The following is a 22,405-nucleotide window of genomic DNA, read 5'->3' on the forward strand; positions in this document are numbered from 1 at the left end:
CTGGCATCATGATATTTCCCTTCCTTAACATCAAATATTTTGTTTAATAAATGTAGCTTAAAAATGAGACTATAAATATGATGACTTAATTAAAAAATTTAAAGACAAAGTGTTATATTTATGTTTTGCTGTATCAGGTTTGGTTATTACGGACCAGATGGTATTATGTTTCTGTTGGGAAAATATTTTTAGAAGTTATTTAAAGAATTATAGAATGAAGCAAATCAAATCATTACTTACACATTTTCTGTGTGTATGTGGGGGGGGACAGTGCAAGAAAAATGTGGGGAAAAGACTAATGTTTATGTATAATGGTTTCATTATCATATTTCTACTTTCTTTGTCATCCAGGATAAACTCTAGGATATGTCATGAATTCCTGAGCCACAATAAATCTGTGAATGTCAGACTCTGTGTGTGGGTAAAATGGATAATTTTCTGACCTTTAGTAAGCTTTCACTAGAGCAAAGGAAGTCTCTCCACATAATGTTTTCCTGCTACAGAACACTGGCAGGAAGCCAAAGTATGCCCTTTGGCAAATCTCCAGTCTGGATGGCTTTCCTGGAGCTAGGAGACATTCATGAATCTGCCCAACACTGTAACTTTTTAAATTTTTTTCAGAAAGCCTCTGGAAAGATCTTTCCAATGTGCAACCTGCTGAGGGAGATGTGAGAAAACATTAATCATTGATTTCTTCAAAAGAAAGTTGGGGTGGTCCTGTTCTAATTCAACAGGTCCATCTTCCTGTTCAATGTGAGCCAAGACTGTCACCCAAAATGCTGGCAGATAACCTGAACCTTGGTCCAGCTGAAAAACTATTTATGATAAAAGTAAATTTAAAATTTTATGACCTTGGAAATGAGTTTCAGTCATGGTTGATTTTACTTCTGAAGGTCAAAACTGACAGCAACTAAAATATGTTAGTAAATACGTTGTTTATTCTTATTTTTTTAAGTTTTATCCAAAACCTCAAACTATTCCCATCACTGTTTATAATTAAACTCATTTTCATTTTAAATCATCCAAAGATAAAACTGTTTAACATACTGTTAATGTAGTACTTATCACCCTTAGGCATTATGTATATTTCTCTTTTGCTTTATTTCCTCCCTTCTCATCCTGTCGATTGGTTCAACATTGGTATTATAAAACAATATGATAGCTTAGATAATTTTTGCAAATGCTTTGAATAGACCCACTCTGAAGAGAATAAAATAAAATTAAGAGTTTTCCCAAGGAATACTAAAGTGTTTTTTCTCTCGAGATTCAAATGTCTAAATAAGTCCTAAAGGTATTGTTCTACATTCTAGTGTTCTCTCCTGCCATTCCATAAATTTACTCCATCATTCAGCTCACATGATTTTCTTCCTCTATGACATTCCTTCAACTTTGAACATCTCACTAACTTTATCCAAGCCCAATACATGCTTCTGAGCCCGGATAAAGTGCACCTCCTATCCAAAGCCTTCTGCCCCATCCCTGGTGTACTAAAGCTCAAGCTTCACAACTCTTGGGGTACTTTGGTTGATTCTATTAGTAGTGACACATTTTACTTGCATCAGAATTATTTGTTTGTATGACTTTCAACTAAAAGACAAATTTCTTGACACTAAGATGATTTCTCATTTGTGTTTATATTACTACAATATTTGGTACAAATTGCTCAGCCAACATTTTTGAGAGATTAAAATGTGAAATTATCTTACATGTTGGCAAAGAAATGATCAGATTCCTTCTTTAAGCATAAACAGCCCTGTAAAGAACATGAATTATAGTCTTGCTTTACTCCCTTTAAGCACTAACTATTCATTTGTTTATTGATGTTTTCAATAAGCATTTAATTGACTTTTAAGGACAGCAATTACTTAGGGGCCCCAAAGGGTTTGGCAATAAACAGGAAAAAATGCAAATAAAATTAGGATGATAAATGAAACTTTAAACAATATGAGTATTGCCGATAACATAGTAGTGTCTTGGGTACCATGCTGAATTTTGCTAGTTGCTTCTGTCATTTCTCTGTGCTTGATAACGGTTGGAACTCTCTTCTCTTGCTTAACCATTGCTCTGGTTATATTGTGTCCCTTATAATTTATTCAAAATGAAGCCTAATTCCAGATGTGATGGTATTTGGAGGGGGAACTTGGGAGGTAATTAGGTCATAGAGGTGGACTCCTCATGAAAGGGATTAGTGCCCTTAGAAGAAGAGTCATGAAAACTTGCTTGCTCCACTCTCCTTTAGGTGAGGATAGGAAAAGAACATGACCATCTGCAAACCAGGATGCGAGGTCTTACCAGACATTGGCCACATCCAAGATCTACCATCCAAGAAACAAGAGCCAAGATCTGCCAGTATCTTAATTCTGGATTTCTTAGCCTTCAGAACTGTGAGAAAGTTTGTTGTTAAAGTCAGCCAGTCTATGGTAATTTGTTACAGCAGAGCAAACTAAGACACCAAACTATAATATTGATGGATGCTATTCTGTACTCTATAATTCTCACTTTAGGAATGAAGGACTCATCACCCTAGATTCTGGGAGTGCCTTAACTGACAACACTCAGCTGTGAATTCTTTTCACAAAATGGCTGCCTTCCAATGATTGATGCCAGGATATAAATAACTTATTTTCTCACCCCAATTCAGAACAAGTCTTAAGGGTCATCTGATTTTCAGCACTTCCTGTAAATATTAAGACTTTTGTTATGACTGAATTGTAGCTCAGCCTCCCCCTCTACCCAGTTATACTTCTACCTTTCCTTTCTCTTCTACAAGTGTTACTCTCAGTAGGATCTCCTGATAACCTTCTGCATGCCTATCTCTGCCTCAGATCCCCACATCATCTACCTTGCCTTCATGCTCCATGAGTGATTTTATGCCTCCATCATGAGCGATTTTGTGGTCACTCATTATACATATAGTCTTCCTATCAGATTCAGCTCTGCTGAACTCCCATCAGTCAGTCAAGATGTAGCTGCCCCAAGGCCACGGATGTTCTAAGTTAACAATGAGCAACTGAGCAGAAATTAGGTATTCAGATCAGGATAAGGCAGAGGAAGTACTGAGGGATATCAATTATAAACAGGCAGTATTGCAATCAAGTATTAATAGTTAAAGAGTTTAGAAGAAGTAGGCAGTTAGTTAGGCTGTTCTTCACAACCAGTGAAGGAAAATATGGCCCTAGGATTGGTAAGTAACATGGTATTATATTTATGAAGGATTTAAGGTTTAGGAAAATTCTTTCTTTTCTTTTTTTTAAAGATTTATTTATTTATGCATACAAGAGCTGGTGTACAGGCCAGAGATTCAGGGGGTTGAGAGGATTCACCAGAGACAGAGTGGGGTATAGAACAGGCAGACTGACCGAAATACACTGCTAAGGGTAGCAGTGGGCAAGACAGGAGAGGTCTGCCGGGCCATGTGGGTTGCTCCCTGGCTGGCTGGGGATAGAACTTGTCCTGCAGAGGCTGTGGATTGCTTCATAGTACAGTGCTTAAACCCTTGCACCACCAGGGAGGCCCTAAGAAAATTATTTCTAATTGGTTGTATCTCTGTGACATCGGAACAGAGTTCATGAAATTACCTAGAGTGGCAGGTGGAGGAGTGGGGATCTGTGAGATAAAGATATAAAAGTAAAAGCCCCTTGTAGTGATTTGCTTAGAAATCGGCAAAGTGCTTCACCCTTACATCATGTAACCTCTTCCAACAAATAGTACCTAAAATAGTATAAACTTTAGGTATTAGGCAAATTATGTGCAATTGCCAACATTTTACTGTATTTGATTAACAGAAATGTCAACTTAATGTAATTCAATCAATAGTTTTATTTATTGATGATCTTGCCCCACTGGAATGTAAGTATTACTTTGTTCAGTAATTTATCACAGTACCTAAACAGTGTCTAGCACAGAATATGTACTCAATATAGTTTTGAGTAAATTTAGAAATGAATTACTTATCCCCAAATAGGTTTTTATCCATAATCTACTATATTACACAGAATTCCTTTAGTTATAAACAAAAGAATCCTGCTTTTTATTAGTTAAGTAAAGAAGAGAATGTACTGGCTAACATAACTGGAAATTCCATAGGTATCATATACTAATTTCAGGTATAGATAAATTCAGGAGCTTGAATGGTGTCATAAAGGTTTTGCCTTTTGCCATCATTCAACTCTAATTTTTTCTGCATTGACTTTATCCAGCAGGATCTCTCAGTTTGATGATTCCTAGTGGTCCCAGTTTACAGTCATTAGTTTAGCAAACCTCACTGAAAACTAAAGTGTCATTCTCCTAATCCATGAAATAAAAATTCCTAACCTTAATTCTCACAGAAATTACTTTGGCAATATCTGAGGCACTAAGGCAGAGGGTCAGGGCCACATTGGTCCTACGAATGGGAGAGATGGTTGTTGCCTAAGGAGAAGCATGGTGTTATCAAAATAATGGTTATAATAGCTGACACAACAGTTTCTGCTACTTGAAAATGAGTTTAGGATAAGGTAAAACATGGATGTCACTCTATTTTACTTACAAATTATAGAGCCAATGGTTTGGTAGCATCAAATTCACAATGGTATGAGAATTACTGGCTCACTTATCAGAACATTGCTAGGGAGACATTTTTCTCTAAAATGGATTCTAAGGAAGTAATTCCCAACAACCACGGGTCTTGATGCTTTGATTTCCTCCCATGCCCTTAGACCCATCTTGATGACTTTCACCAAGTCACTTTGATTCTGTCCAAAACACTACTTAGAGCACTTTCAAAATCAACAAGAATGTTCTGTGATTGTTAAAAATATCTTTAGATCCTTTCTAGCATTGGCTTTCCAGTAGCTTCAGTATAATATGTGTGTGTGTATGTGTGTGTGTATGAATATATATATATATATATATATATATATATATATATATATATGCCTTCTACATCTAGTTGACCACTTGGATGCTGGAGCTGACTCCTTGGTAAATGTCATAGCTCCTTTTTGCTCTTCCCTTGAAAGTAATTTATCACAGCTTATGTCCAACAGGTAAAGAGTCATGGAGGTTCAGATGTTCTACTTTTCCTTAAAAATTGGAGATGGTTCTTGGTTGACAGGAGCTCTGGAGACTAGAGAAAATAGAGGCCTAAAATTCAGGCCCCTTGTCTAGGGTTTATGGAGCTTGTCTAGAAGCTGATCAATTTTATTCCCTGTTCAGTGAAAGTGGAATTAGGTGAAGGGTTTACATAAAGGTTCTTAGCTTCTTCCCAGTAAGGCTTTTGCTTGATCAGCTCATTTATTCACAATGTTGGATTGGTGGTTGTAATTCCACTACTGCTGAGCCTCTGAAATGTCTTCATTTCTGCTTTTTCATGACATTATCTCTGTCCCGCTCTGATGCTGCCTTTGGCACTTGCCATGTCCAAGTGACTCCATCTCTGTTAGTTCAAAGTCATAAGCCTTATAGGTAAGTGTATGCTAGATCAATGCAGGTACCTCAATCCAGAGGACAGGACCATGTGGTACAAACATGGATTTATGACCACTCCCTCAGTAAGGCTGATGGATGGAAAGCAATTTCAAGGACAGGTATATGATGGAGGAGTATGGGCATTATAAATACATCTGCTGTATTGTCAATATTGTTCTTTGTTATAAAGCAAAGTAATTACTTAACTTATCTATCCATAGGGAAAATACAATGAGAGCTACTTTTCATAATAATGGTCTATAGATGACACTTAATCCTCTATTGATTTCTGAATTCTCATAGATTAAATGTGGACATTTAATTCTAAATGTTTTTAGAATTAGAGGTGGTTCACTAACTGCTTCTTTGAAAATGGCACAGGTTTTCCCTGCTATCCTAAAGCAAATGGCTCTCATTATTAGTTTATATGGAAAAAAACTTGAGCATTTCTAGACCCAAAATATTAATGAATCACATCATACCAAAGAGGAATATTATGCTTTTGGATAGTGGGGGAACCTGTGCCTAGAATGTGCCATACAAATAACTTTCCAATGATCAGGACATTATTCAGAATACCTAATTCAGGCAACACATAAGATTTTCCTGTATTTGGTAATTAAATATAACTTCCCAAAATAGAAAATATACCAAAAATAACTATTTTAATTGTAAAATTATTATTTTATTAACAAAGAGGAAACCCTAATTGGCAACAATTAAATTGTCACACAATACCAAGTGCGAATAAGGATGTAAGAATTTTCTGTATTGCAGGTGGGCATATAAGTGAATATAGACATTTTGAGGACAATTTGCATGTGTTGAAAATAAGCATGCATCTTTTCTGTGAGGTTGTTGTCCAACTCTAAAGAGTTCTACCAAGAAAAATTCTTGCAGTGTATATATGAGACTATTCAGTGTGACATTACTTATTGTGGTAAATCTAGGTGTCCGACAGATTAGTGAAATATTGTGATGCACTCTACATAATAATGTGCAGGAGTTTGAAGCAGTAAGTTATATTTACAAACAGGAGCATTGATAGATATGAATTAGAGAGTACAAGTGAAAAAGGAACAAAGAGAAGGTGAGTTTAGTGCAATATAAATTATGTAAATTAAAAACAGATACTGTACAAAACAACATGAAATTCTTCAAGAATATGTGACTATCCAGGAACACACATAAACACATTAGAGGGACAGCTACCCATGGGGGAGTTCGGCAGTGGTTGTAAGGAAAAAGGGGGAAAATAGTCAAATTTTGAAAAAGAGAGGGCTTTGTTAGCCAGGTTATGACAGTGAGCCATAAAATGAGGCATATAATTCTCAATATTCTACACCTGAGGTTCAAAGATGACAAGATGAAAAGTAGAAGGGGGCATTTAGCTAAGTTGGGAGGGAAAAGCTGGAAGCCAGTTACCTCTGGCTCTAGGTTTTCCCTTCCCTGAGGCCCCAGCACTGCCTTTGGGGCCAAGGTGATCTGGGTCTTGTTATCCCACTTTCTAGCTGTCAGAAACAGCATGGAGGGGAAGTAAAGACCATCAATGAGGTTAAATATCCACTACAACAGTGATTATGAGAGAAATGCAGGTAAGTCCTGAGCTGAAACCAGGTTCTACAGGCAGGAAACAGCTCTAGTTCTGCCCATTTTTGTGACTCTTTTACACCTTGGCTTCCTTGTTGGAAGAATGAAATAGTCTGATATCTGAACACCCTGATGGTAGTCAGAAAGTGTGAGCCTTTTCTCCACCTGTGACCTGACTAAGGAAATAGCCTGCTGCCCTCCAAGACCCAATGGCCAAGCACACACAGGGCCTTGATCCAGTCTCCTTCCTGTTAGATAGAGGAGTCAGGAAAGCAGGTTGGCTCTGATTCTTAAAAAAAAAAAAATCTTCCTTGGAATTCCTCTAAGGAAATGTGACATGCAGAGATAACACATGAAATTGGCAGATTTAAAGATGCCATTTGGGGGGCTGTTTTGTCATTCCTTTGGGTAAGCAATTGTCTAGAGTGATCTGAAGAATAGGAAATAAGGTAGAATTAAAATTTGTACAGAAACCATGTGAAAGTAAGCTCTTTAAAGTCTCAAACTATAAAGAGCAAGAACATTCTAAAATAAAATGCTCTTTTCATCAGACATTTTTATTAGGAAGATATTTGAACTCCCTTCCCTCCCTATAGGGTAAAGAAAATGTCAGGCTTTTCTGCCCTTCCGCCATCAGGATAGATGATGGATCCTTGTCCTGAATGCATGCCTGATGGCGGGCACCTGGAATAGGGTGTGGGCATAGGTAGATGGGATTCACCTGCGCTAAGACTGCTTTTTTAGGGGCGGCGTCACGGGGATGCCAGCAGAAGCCGAAGCAAAGTAGCAGCAGTAGAAGCCGAAGCCGAAGCCGAAGCCGAAAGAGAAGCCGAGAAGCAGCAGAACCAACGCCAGAGAGCCCAGATAGAGTAAAGACTTGCTGGGGGGCTGGGAGGCCTGCCAGCCTCCCAGCCCCCCAGCCAGCACCCCTGCCTGCCATAAGCCTGGTGAACCCCAATAAAAGACCTGCAAAAAACCACTGAGGACTCTGACTCCTCCTTTACCCGGTCTGCATGGGATCAGAAAACCTGCACTGTGTCCTGTCCTACCTTTACACTCCCCTAATTCTTCTGAATATTTCCATTTCCCTACCAGGTCTTCAGCATCTCTTGCCTACACAGATATGGGCATGTTTACTATAAGCCATCCTACCAGGCTAATGGAAATCAGTGTTAACAGGTGTCACCTCTTTTTTGGTAGCCTCAACTCTAAGTTGATCTCCAAAGAGGTCAGAGTCCTCTTCCCCCTTACATCGCGAGGAATTTTACTAAAGGAAGTCTGCTGAGGGGTTCGACTCCATATGTAGATTAACTATGTGGCCCTAAATGGGGAAAATATGTCTTTTGAACCCTAATGCTGAATTGTACACTTGCATTCTGCCTGATAAAGGAAGATCTACATATATTTTAAATTTTGAGAGCATTTTCTGCAGAACAACAGAGGTGTTCTTGCTTATGGAATCTGCCCTCTATGGCACTTCGGAAGATCCCTGCTCAGATGGGCTGTTCTTTCTCCAAGGAAGATCCACCTCTCAATTGGTGATTGCTGCAAAGAACCAGATGTTTTCCTTTAACCTCCTATTGGTTCTAATCTCCCTCAATCTTTGATCCCTGCCCCACTTGAAAGTAACCCCTCATTTAGCTGCTCCTGGGTGGTCCTCAGAGGAGCTTTAGTTAATTCTAACTTCTTGTACAGTCTTCCCCCATGTGCTCCCCTGGTAAAATTCTACCTTTCTAATTGCTAAGAGGAAAATTGTTAACCTTTTGATTCAGGGAGCAGTGTAATAGCCTTAAAATTGGCAACTTAATTGAAAAACACAGAAATTGCTGATTCCTGGTGGTTGTTCTTTAATAATATTTCCCTCTCCATTCTTGTCTTCCTTTTTTTCAAAAGAAAATAATATTTGTTATTGAAAATGTTATTGAAAATCATAAAAACTCTATTGTCTCTATGTCAAGATTCTGTTTGGATTGTGTGCTTGGTCACAGGTATTTTAGTGATTATTATATAGCAGCTTAATGAATTATTATACTGGAATACAGAAGAGACATGTGACACTAACTAAAGGCAAAGAGAAATTCTTCCCCTCTCTCCTTTCCCATCATGTAAGAATAAACAGCCTTAGATTGCTTCTCTTAGACTCCAAGGTTTGTCTAGGCTATTTATGTCAAATATCTGTGTGAGTTTTACAGACTAGGTTATTCTGCATTGCGACTGGTATATATTAGTATACTCTTGATTTCATTATCAAAAGCTAACCAAAAATTTCTCTAGGATTTTTTTGGGGAAAAGACTTCCAATTTTGCTTTGGGTTTATAAAAGCAAAGTCCTTTCACAAATTCTGGGGTAGAAAGGTTCCTAAATTCTTGGCATATTCCATTGATCTTACTTATGAATGGAGAAAAGGTCAAGGATTTTGCTTATTTGTTTTCCATAGGCACTTTAAATTTTAAAAGATTTGGAGACTTTTAAGGGACTTTTAAGAGACACTTAATTTGTTACAGATGCATTAACATACTGAACTTATGTGAAAGAGTGAAGGCCAAGTAAAGGATATTGGCTTCATTATTTATTATGGAGCTACTCAAAACTTTCCTGTTTTAACCAAGAGGTGGTTTGGCCCCTAGTCAAGAAGCCATCCCTTAATATTGTTGTCCCCAGCAATTAACATATGCTGAAAGCATGGGTGTAGCCTACCTTTAGTCAGCCATATTGAATTCTAGATCATACAGGTCTATTTTGCCTCTTTCCAGAATGGACACAAGGTTTCTGAGTAATTATCTTAAAGAATGTGCCACTCTTGCTTTCTACTTAAAATGAAACTCATCAATAAGGCCTAAAAATTGTGCGGTATCAGAACCCCTTCCCTATCAAGTCTTGTTTCCCATCCTCTTCCCCATGATTTCTCTATTCTTAGCCTTTTCCTAGTGTCTCTTAGTGTGCTCCCTCTTCCTGTGCAGGAAATAGTTTCCTCAGGGTCACATGGCTTCCTTCGGCTCAGTCTCTGCCTCTTCTTTAAAGTCTTCCTTTTTTGACTATGTCATATCCAGTTATGGTAAGCCTTTGCATTACATGTTCTTTATATCACAGCTTCAATTTTATATTTAATTATATCTTATTTGATATTCTATCTACCTCATTATTTTGAGAGTTCTGTGAATGCAGAGATGAAGTTGAATGTGATTCACCTTTATGTCTCTAGTGGTCCAGAACTTGCCTGGTATTAAGTATTCAGTATGTTCCTGTAGGGTGAATGAGAGAATGAGTGAATGAATGAATGAATGAATGAATAACGCTAAGGTTCACTTGACCTGACAATTTCATGTATCAGGTCAATATTTTTATTCTGAAGTCTGTGCTTTCAGGTGTATAAGCATTTCCTCTCTTATATCATTCAAACTCAAGAGGATAAACAGCAGCTCCAATGTTTCTTTTGCATAATAGCCAGTGCAACGTCAGCTGGTGGTGGTCGGGAGGGTGGGGTGTCTGAATACCCCTATGGGGTCACAGAACAATAAACACAATAACATGTGCCCTCTTCTTCCTATAAAAATGACATTTAAATTAAATAAGTGGAGAAGAAGCAGAGACAGCACAAAGAGGCAAAGGTAGCCTGAGAGGTGTATGGGTATGTGCATCTTAGTTGATGACTCATAGAAATCTCAAGACTGAGTTCATGCATGAAGTCTTTAGTTTTAGCACCAACCTTTCTGCTTTATTCTGCTAGGAGAGTATAAATGCCCTGTTCCTACTGCAGTCACAACATAGCTGTCAAAGTCATATGGAGTGATCTATGCAAATTGCTAACCACAGATAGATCTTTTCTGCAATGATAGAATTCAAAATAAAAAATTAAAATTGACCATGCTATGTTCTACTTCTCTGGGAGCTACTTGTCCACTTCTTTATATTCCCAATATAGGGGAAGCATCTGCCCCTTTTCAACATTTTTGATTTACTCTACAGTTCTGAAGGCTGTCAGTATGACCCTCAGAGAACCTGACAACAGCTATTGATAAGTGACTTCCATTTAAACGATTGCCCACAGCCCTGGAGCTTCCTTATAGGATGATCTCTCTTTCAAATTATCGTTTACTATAGGAAAAGAAGCTGTAATCCAATATTAAAACTAGTATTAGAAAGCTTCCCCCAATTTTTGCTATTATTTCACGTTTTAATTAATATTTTTCTTTAAAACTGCTTTCTTGAGTGATTTAAAGCAAGAATCCAATTTTACTATGTTGGGTTACTACATTTACTATGTTGCTATACAACTTCACTCATTTGTCTGTGTGAAATTCATGCTACTGCATTTGAATGGAATAGGTATTAGACATTACCTTTTTAAGTAAGAAAGGGTCATCTTTCTGCTGGTGATTACCAGGGGGAAAAACATAATTTTATCAAGCCATTCTATCCATTGCTTGTCAAATTTAGAAACAAAAATTGGAAAATCTCACACTTTCCAAATGAGTCCCCATGGTAAGTCAAATATTAGCCGAGTTTTACCACACTGCATATGATAGTGCTTTTAGAAAGCATTTAAATATAGGTAATAATGTGTCTCTAAGACTGGAACTATTGATTTATAAAGTTAGGTGTGAATAAAATCTAAAGATAAATAGTGTATCATTAAAAAGTGAAATGATATTATTTTGATTCATACTTGACAATTTTTGAAAGAATGTTAAGCTCCTAAATAAATATATGGCCTCCCCAGCTGTTCAAATAAGTGTGATTAATTAAATGGATTCTGCCTGAAAACCAACACTACCTCTTGTTCTCATGTTGCAAGTATGTTCAATGTAAAGGGAAATGGAAAAGTATTTCTCTGGTATCTATTGTGTTTGAGGCAGAGGATTAATATTGAAATCCAAAGTATTCTTTAGCATGTACGGATGTGTGTATTTGCGGTGTGTGCATGTGGACGTGTATTATATTTTTTTAATGACAGGAAATTTCATCTTATATGGAGAGCAGCTATTTGACCATCTCATCAATCTAGGAGAAAGCCAAAAATCTACTAAGCTAACAAAAAAAACTTTTGAGAAACCCAGACAGAGGTGGTCAAATGCCACTCACTACATCTCGTGCATTTGTATGCAGAAAGAAAAAAAAAAAGGTAACAGATCTTCAATTAGAATATTTTTGTTTTTATTTTAGAACAAGTTAAATAACTGCCCAGCTGGGTATGAAGAATGGATGGGTTGCTGGGGCAGATTGCAGTGGTTGATAGGGACTCAAGAGTGGAAGGCCCTAATTCAGTATATATTAGGGAGTCAATGAAATTTACTAAGTAGGAAAGAGACATTGTCAAACATATTCCTTAAGAAAATTAATCTGAGTGTGAGGAATATATTGCAGATGCTGGACAGCAAAGGTAGTTATGAGACCCCTGCATTATTCCAGAGATTATGGCGTTAGTCCAAATGAGCAGTAATGAGATTTCAAGTAAAGATATAGAGAAGAATGTAAAGTCTTAAGAAATATTGTGATAAAAAAAAGGACTCGGGAATTGTTTGGATTGAGAGAAAAATCAAGGTACCTTAAAAAAACAGTCTTTCAGAGCAAAATGGTGCTACTGATAGAATTAGGAAACACAGGAGGAAGAACAAGTTTGTATGGGGGTGGGGAAAATAAAGAATTCAAGTCTGCAAATTGAGATACAAGTGGAATATCCCAGAATAGATGTCCAAAAGGAGCTGCAAAAGATAGTGAACTGTCTCTAGGACCAAATATAAGAACAAAAACCACAATAGCTAATGTTTACTGAGCACTTAGTAGTATAAGGCACTCTCCTACATATGTTTATGTATTTAATATTCCCAGCTCTCCCATGAGGTAAGTACTATTTTTATTTCATTAAAAAGTTAATTTAAAAATGTAAAGAATTAATATAATTATTGTAAAAATTCAAACCATAGATGAGCAAGAAAATACAGATAAAAAAATAGGGCTAAGAGTAAAGAATAAGGTAAGTGAATGATAGTTTTTTTCTCTAACTGGTGTTTACAGTACACTAGAAACAATTTTTTTTTAAAGCACTTCAAGAGGAAATTAGTAGCTGCATACAAAAGGAGAAAACGCCAAAGCTACAAGAAGTAGAAAAAAGAATTAATCCACCAACAATAAATCACACACAAAATGACCCTATAGGAATCTTGGCCATTTTAGGAAAGAAACTGTCTTTTCCATTTGTTGATATCTGGCTTCTAACTAACTCTATAGTAACCCAGTACATAATTGATTTTAAAATGATACCCAAAAAATAGTTAAATGATATTTCATGTAAATTTTCAGAAGGCAAAAAGTTAATTCTAATAATGGTTATAATCAAAGATATTTCACACAATGGATTAAATAATTAAAATCAATAAAATCAGCACGACACAAAGTATTCTGCTATGGTTCCATGCTATCACATTTCATATTATGCTTGTAACAAGCTTGGTGGCAGACCTTCCTCCCCAGACAAGCAGGGACTGGGCCCAGGTTGAAATACTATTAGCAGGGACTGGTATTGAAATGGGTGTGGTTTTTCTGCACTTTGAGGGCTCTAATTAAAGGGGAATTAGAATCAAAGTCTGAGATGAGGGCTGGGGTGAGCTCAGGAAGTAAGGGAAGTTCCAAAACATCAAGTCCAAGGATAATGGATAAAAAAACAAAACACCAGAATTAAAGCCATGGATCACATCAGAGAGGAACAGACAGATAGAGTAATGAAGTTTGAGAACAGGAACTAAAAAGATTCCCAGAAGCAATGGATGTAGGTTAAGACTTTTTAAAGAGTAATCTGGCTTAAGCATAGGAATAAGAAAGGAAAAATGGAAACTTAATTCTCTAAGTAAAAAAACAAGTCTTATGAATATGAGAAAACGAAAGTATCCAAAGTGTTTACAAACAATATGGAGAAAAATCTGAAAGGCAAGAAGCAAGCTAGTGAGCATCACATATTTGTGTCTTATGTATAACATATGATAAATGTATACGTGTGTGTGTGTTTGTGTGTGTACACAAAACAGACGAAAGGGGTCAGTCACTGTGCAGTGTTTACTTCTACTAGTGATCAAACAGAAAGGAGAAAAAGGAGCTTAACTTTTAATGAGAGGAATTTTGTTAGCTTTTGAACTATTTACATTCTGCCTTTTACATAGGAAGATAACCCTCCAGAATTATAATTTAGAGGTTCATATATTCATTCATTTTTAAAAATTCATTCCTCCATTCATTTAGTATGTGGTTATTGAGTACATATTTAAGTGCTAAGCAAATGGTAAATTATTTGCGTTGGCTAATAATTTGATGACACAAATAAATAAAATAATTATATTATTTTAAGATTATTAAGATACGGGGTAATCAGATTAATAGGTGGGGCCCAGTTCAGATCCATTGATTAAAGAAAGCCTGAAACTTTTAAGAATGAAACCGAAGGGCAAATAGAATCAAGATGTGTGAAGAATGATCATTGCTATTTTTTGCTTCTCACCGCATAGCAAACAACTAAAAAATTTCATGGCTTAAAATAACACTCAGGTCCCTGTTTTGATGCTACCACAATATATAAAAGAAGGAACTACATAGAACAACTAACAGGGAGCTTGAGAGATTGAGAGAAGCAAGCAGGCCCAAGGACAGCCCAGGGAGGAATAGTAAGACATTTTAAGAGAGAAACATGGAGAAAAAAGTTGAACAAGATAATATGGGACCTGAAGGTTATTATAAGTTTGGCTTTATTCTAAGTGCACTGCAAGCCATTGGAGGATTTCAAGTAGTGAAGATGTGGTATGATTTGTCTTTTCAAATAACAATGCTGGCTTCTGTGTGAATTCCAATAGTCATTAATTAGCTATTACAAAGAAGCATTCTATTCCAAGGTATTTCAAGCGTGGAATTTTGATAAAAACACATCCCATTGCAATTTAAGGTGATTGAATGCAAATCATATGTCTTACTTGCATTCATTTAACATATTTGAGGGGCTAATATATGTTCACCACTTTGGCTTAAAAAGAAATGAACGTGGTCATTGGGGAATATAGTCTTTTAGAGACTAGTGAATTCAAGGATAAAACTTGAATAGCCTCAGGAGGTGTTAGCTACCCCCTCAAGAACACACAAGTCAAGATTTCAAACCATTTATAACATTGTTGATTGCCTTTCAAATTGGAACCAGAAGAGCAAGTCTACCTCCTCAGACAGGGTAGTGATAAGTCATAAAAGATATGTCATTTGAGGCATCACCTTTAAGTGCTTACATAGGGAAGAGATTGCAGGATAAAAGACTAAATGCAGATGTATTGAGTTCTTAGCAGGGTGGTTCTATGTGAATGGCATGTGTAATCTGTGTGGGGGGCAAAAGTAGGAAAAGAGGAAAATATGAAATTTGTCAGAATTGTGCGTGAAAGTGTGTTAGGCAAATCCCCTTTAAGAAATCAAAATCAGCATAGTTTACTGAGCATTTATTGTGAGCTGAGCATTGTAGTAAACACTGAGGCATAGAAAAGAAAAGTTGGTACCCCCATTTTTTGAAAGTATGTGTTATACCACTCACTTTAAGACTTATGCTAATACCTGTTTTCATTAACTGAATGACACCTGAAGAGAATTTTCACTTTCATGACAAACGGCAAAAAGTGAAAATAGTTTCTGCCTTGGTTTTGCAGGAAATTATTTCAGAAGCAACATGTGCCAGTGAGCGGTGAGAGAGGCAACACCAAGCTCCTTCCCTGGGAACTTTATATAGGCTTTTTATTTATCATATCATTCCTCCTTTTAGTAAATACTAGGTTTTTGTTTGTTTGTTTGTTTTTTTAGGTTTTATGTGTTAGTATGATTTTATGTGTTAGTATGATTATGTGTTAGCAACACCAAGCTCCTTCCCTGGGAACTTTATATAGGCTTTTTATTTATCATATCATTCCTCCTTTTAGTAAATACTAGGTTTTTGTTTGTTTGTTTGTTTTTTTAGGTTTTATGTGTTAGTATGATTTGGTTGGCCATTTCCTGGGTCTGGTAGCACAAAAAAATTTTCAGATAAATTAATAGTAATTTCTTCTTTGCTTTATGTCATTTCAGCTCACAAAAGGTTTCACACAACCCCCCTAGTTTCTAATAACAGAGGAAGCCCATATTAGTATTACATGATACTGGAGAAATAGCACAAATTGGAGAGTCAGGAGATGGGATTCTGAACCCATCCTGCCATTATTTTGGCCTAGAAAGCTGAACAAGTTGTTTTAGAATGCTGCTTTGTGAACATGCAGATTGCTTCAGGGATGCTCCTCCACAAGCCTTTCGTTCAATGAGACATGCTCTCTACCACTGGGTTTACAATCTGTAACTGTTGGGTGCAAGACAGTTCAGTGAAACTGCAGGCAAAGATTCCCATTCCATTCAACTTAATAATGTTTATTATGAGATTAAAATACATAGAGACTCTCTTTTGATTTTACTTTATTGACTGGTCTAAGATGACTGTGCTTTCTACTATAAGTTAAAATTGCTAATTTCCAGTTTTATATTGAAAAGCAGTGGTGAGAGTGGACATCCTTGTCTTCTTCCAGATCTTAATGGAAATGCTTTCAGCTTTTCTCCATTGAGAATGATACTGGCTGTTGGCTTGTCATATATGGCCTTTATGATGTTGAGGTATGTTCCTTGTATCCCAAGAATTTCAAGGGCTTTTATAATGAATGGGTATTATACTTTGTCAAAAGCTTTCTCAGCATCTATTGATAATATCATATGGTTTTTATATTTCTTTTTGTTGATGTGTTGTATGACGTCGATTGATTTTTGGATGTTGAACCATCCTTGTGTCCCTGGAATGAATCCTACTTGGTTGTGGTGAATTATCTTATGGATACATTGTTGGATTCTGATAGCTAAAATTTTATTGAGGATTTTTGTGTCAGTGTTCATTAGAGAGATTGGTTTGTAGTTTTCCTTTTTTGTGTTGTCCTTGTTCGGTTTTGGTATTAGTGTAGTGTTGGCTTCATAGAATGTGTTTGGTATTATCCCTTCCTTCTCAATTTTTTTGGAAGTCCTAGCCAGAGCAATAAGACAAGAGAAAGATACACAAGGAATCCAAATAGGAAAAGAAGAAGTCAAACTGTCACTATTTGCAGATGATATGATAATATACATAGAGAACCCCAAAAACTCCACAGAAAAACTAATTCAACTAATCAATCAGTTCAGTAGAGTGGCAGGATAAAATATCAACATGCAGAAGTCAGTAGCCTTCCTATGCACAAACAATAAATCTGAAGAAGAAAAAATTTAAAAAGCCATCCCTTTTATTATCGAAATAAAAAAATCAAATACTTGGGAATAAATCTAACAAAAGAGGTAAAGGACCTATACAAAGAAAACTATAAAACACTGTTAAAAGAAATAGAAGAAGACACAAAGAAATGGAAAAACATCCCCTGCTCATGGATTGGAAGAATTAACATCATCAAAATGGCCATCCTACCAAAAGCAATATACAGATTCAATGCCATTCCAATAAAAATTTCAATGACATTCTTCAAAGAAGTAGAACAATTATTGATGAAATTCATATGAAATCACCAAAAACTCAGAATAGCCAAAGCTCTCCTGAAAAAAAAAGAAGGGAATGGAGTCATCACACTCCCAGACTTCAAACTATACTAGAAAGCCATAATCATCAAAACTTTATGGTATTGGAACAAGAACAGACACACAGACCAATGGAATTGAATAGAAAATCCAGAAATAAACCCACAGATTTATGGTCAACTAATATTTGACGAAGGAGCAAAGAATATGCACTGGAGCAAAGAAAGTTTGTTCAATAAATGGTGCTGGGAAAACTGGGTCACTACATGCAAAAGAATGAAGCTTGACCACTACCTCACACCATGCACAAAAACTAACTCAAAATGGATTAAAGAACTAGATATAAGACCTGAAACCATAAAATACATAGAAGAAAATATAGGCAAAACACTACATGACATGCACCTCAAAGACATCTTTACAGACACATCAACCCAAAGCAGTCATAGTGAAGGCAAAGATAAACAGCTGGGACTACATCAAATTAAAGAGCTTCTGCACAGCAAAAGAGACAATAACAAAAACAAAGAGAAACCCCACTGACTGGGAGAACATTTTTGCACACAACACTAACGATAAAGGACTGATCACAAAAATCTACAAAGAGCTGATGAGGCTCAACAAAAACAAAGTCAAAAAATGGGCAGAAGAGCTAAAAAGAAACTTCTCTGAAGAAGAAATGCAAATGGCCAACAGGCATATGAAAAAATGTTCAACATCACTTGCAACCAGGGAAATGCAAATCAAAACTACCATGAGATACCATCTTACACCAGTGAAAATGGCACATATTAAAAAAACTAGCAACAACAAATGTTGGCGAGGATGTGGAGAAAAAGGAACTCTCACGCACTGTTGGTGGGAGTGAAAACTGGTCCAACCACTGTGGAGAGCTGTGTGGAGATTTCTTGACCTACTAAACATAGAACTTCCATATGATCCAGCAATTCTACTCCTAGGTATTTACCCAAATGACACAGAAACAGTAATTCCAAAGGGCACCTGCACGCCTATGTTTATAGCAGCACTATTTACAATAGCTAAGCTAAGGAAGCAACCCAAATGCCCAAAAATAGATGACTGGATCAAGAAGATGTGGTACATATACACCATGGAATATTACTCAGCAATCAAAAAAGATAAACACATGCAGTTTGCAGCAACATGGATGGAGCTTGAAGGGATCATGCTCAGCGAAATAAGTCAGAAAGAAAAAGAAAAATACCAGATGGTCTCACTCATAGCAGGAATTTAGAAAACCTAAATAAGAGACCAGGAAAAAGACTAATCAATACAAAGTAAAAATCAAAATCAACAAGCAACTAGAAACCAGAGACACACTACGGGGTGGGGGGAGGGGAGGGGTGGAAAAAGGAAGGACTAGAGTCAAAATAAGGGGAGGAGGGCGCAATTGTATGGGGAATATACCCAAAATGAAAATGCATACATTGTGCAAAGATGAAAAAAGATGTAAGAATTATATAAAATAAAATATTTTTTTAAAAAATTGCTAATTTCATTTTCAAAATGTCTCTTTCTTGGCTATAGAAAAGGATGTTTGTGTATCAATTAAAATAGAATTTCAACTGCAATACCACTACCAGTTATTTTAGGGAAGAGTAAACTTCAAGCAATTTGCTTATTAAGTGCTGATAGCTTGCTAAAGGTGAAGGAAATGAAGCTAAAAGTTGAATAAAGAAGAAAAGCAATCAACACCTCTCCTTTCCTACAACCATCATCAGCACTTTCAGGGTGTAAAATAATAGAACTCTTATTTTTATGCCTCTTGTCTCACATTTTTTCCAGGTTTCTCTTGTAGCTACACAGAATTTGAGATAAAGTATATTTCAAAAATATTTCCTTGAAATTTTTCAATGACTGGAGAATTCTCTTTGTTATCTTTTGTACATTCATTTTTGCTCCTACTGGAAATATATCACCATGGAATTCTCCTACCAACAGATATTTAATTATTACATTAACTATGTTCTTGATTCAGTGTGAAGAAAGTATGATGAGTAACACAGACATGGTTCTTGTCCCTACAGTCCAATGAGCAAGACAAAGAACAAGTAATTATGAGCATGCGTTTACGAAAACAAAGCGCAAAGGCATGTTCAATAAGAGTTGTGTTCAATAGAAACTGACCTAGAACTTATGTGTCCTGAGGACAATGATAGGACCAGTCATAGGATTGGAGGCATTTTGTATAATAAAGAACTTGACTGGACTTTGGCCCTTGGAGGTAACTTCTAAACACTTAGTTTTCTGAGTGATGGTGTCTTTGTTATTCATGGTAGAACCCAAGACTCTGCCAGAGTTTCTGCTAATGAGATGACTCAGGATGGGGGGTAGCCATTATGGAAGGACCAACCATGCTATTAAAACATTGGGGCTTAACCCATGTGATATCAACCTGACCTGCAGGAAGGATAGAGTTCATGCGCTTGAGTTTTAGCACATGACCAATGATTGCATCAATCATGCTTACATAACATACCCCCCAAAAATCCATGAGCACCAATGGTTTGGGTGAGCTTCCAGGTTGGTGATACATTGAAAAGGCAGAAGGGTGACAGGTCCTGAAGATATGGAACCTTTGGGTTTGGGGGACCCTCTCATACCTCACCTTATGTATCTCTTCATTTAACTGGTTGTGATTTTTATTTTTTATATAAAACTTTGATTATAAGTGCAGGTCTTTGCTCAGTTCTGTGAATTGTCCTAATGAATATTAGACCTGAGAGGGTAGTGGAAACTCCTATATTTTTAGTTTGCTAGGAGTACAGTGCCCTGAGAACCCTAGAATTTGTGACTAGAGTTTGTAGTGAGGGGAGTTTTAGGGAGGTCTGTGCCCTTTACATATGAAATTTGACCTAATTCTGGGTTCGTTTGTGTCAGAAATGAATATAAAGTCAATAGTGGGAAATCCAGTTGGACTGACAAAACTGAGCTATACTATGGAAGACTTGGAAAGGGAATATGAAATGATAAAATAAATTTACTTTGCATTTACAATATTTCAGAAACACTTCTAAGCATTTTTAAGGTATCTTCTTACATTGCCTCTCCTTCAATCCTGTGATATAAAAAGCATTATTAGTTATTTTACAGATGAATGCTGAAAAACAAACTTAAAGCGCAAAATTAACTACAAACACTGTAATCTTTGCTAGTCTGAGACTTGCTATCTGTGGGCTGTTGACCTTGGAAAAACCATACCTTTGCATGATCTCAGCTTCCTTATTAGATTTTTTTAATCTTAAGATTTTATGATTCCACATGGTTAAGAGGCATTCGGAAATGTCAAAGGTTATTAAGAGCAAATTTAACTTTACACATCCATTTCTATTTTCAGCAAAAATTTATTGAGCATCTGCCATCTGCCATACATTAGGCTGTGCTGTGGTGATACAGGGATAAGCAATGACCTGATTCCTTCTCTCTCAGAGCTAATGGTCATTTCTTGAATACTTTTATAATTGGGTAAGTTATCTTTTTATTTAAATGAGATTATATTTTTCAGAAAGAAAAAAATCTGCCACCCCCAAATATGTCTTTTTGGCTTCTAAGGGAGAAATGAAAAACAATGCATCCATCAATATTAATAACAAAATCCATAGAGCAAAAAGAGGAGTCCAAGAAACTAACTTCACCAAAATCCAAATCTCATTTTCTAAGGATTTGGGACAGAAAAGTCCCACATTACTCAACTGAGACCAAGCATCAAATTTTGAAAGCAAAGTTTAAGAGATAAATAGAAAAGAGAAAATAAATACCTTCTTGGGGTGAGAAACTTATATTAAAGGATAAAATCCTCTAAGACCCCAAGGCAGGAATCACAATATTAATATACTATTTCATCCAATTATTTTTCTCTTACCCCTCTTAAATTTAGGGAGAAACAAAAATATTTCTCACCACTTAGTTTCCATTAGAGTCTGAAGGGGGTGAGTGATCAGGAGTCTGGAGGGTGAAAATCTTTAGCTCATCGGCCAGAATTTTCAGAAATCTTAGATCTTGTCCTCTGCAGTCATCTGGGGAAACAAACAGGTGTCCTACCTGATTTGCCAAATTGCTGGGGCACAAAGGAAATCATCCTGTACCCCTCTTGTTATTTCTAGGCTGGCAAATAATCCAATAAACATCAGACATATTGAAAAGATAAAACATCAAAAAGTTTAATAACATGTATACCTCCTGTGTACATCGCAGAGATCCAGCAAAACTAAGTAACTCACCATATGGCTTCAGATGCCATCTTAAATAGTTTAACTAAAACAAGACAGGTTTGGGGGGAAATCAGCTACGGAATTTATCAAGGAAGGAACAGGAAACAAAGGTATACAAATGTAAGTTCTGCCTTCTCCACTGAGAAGAGATAAGGTATGGTGAGGGAGATGACTTTATAGAGAGAAGCCTCTAATAAATATCCTTTTCACAAGCAAGCTTCACCCAGCCTCCAATGGAAATAAACCTTTTGCCAAAAGACATATTTTGGGTTGGCAGATTTTTCCTCCCTTACAATATAATTGAACAACCTGAAGGGTAGTGAGTAGATCATAAAAAGCCAATAGATTGCATGGTGATACAAAAGACTGGGAATGAGCTTTGCTCTGCTGTTAGGAGCATGGATGGTTGAGTGGAAGTGGAACGTTATGGACAGACCATGTGCTGGTGAGAATCAAGTAATTTTTGGCATTAGGTAACGATCTTATAGAGCAAGCCCCAACGGTAGTATGTATGTGGATTTTGTATGTGAGTGACAAGGGAGGGAGGG

This window comes from Talpa occidentalis, unplaced genomic scaffold (assembly GCF_014898055.3).
Source record: "Talpa occidentalis isolate TD23 unplaced genomic scaffold, MPIMG_talOcc4v2.1 talOcc4.11, whole genome shotgun sequence".
NCBI lineage: Eukaryota > Metazoa > Chordata > Mammalia > Eulipotyphla > Talpidae > Talpa > Talpa occidentalis.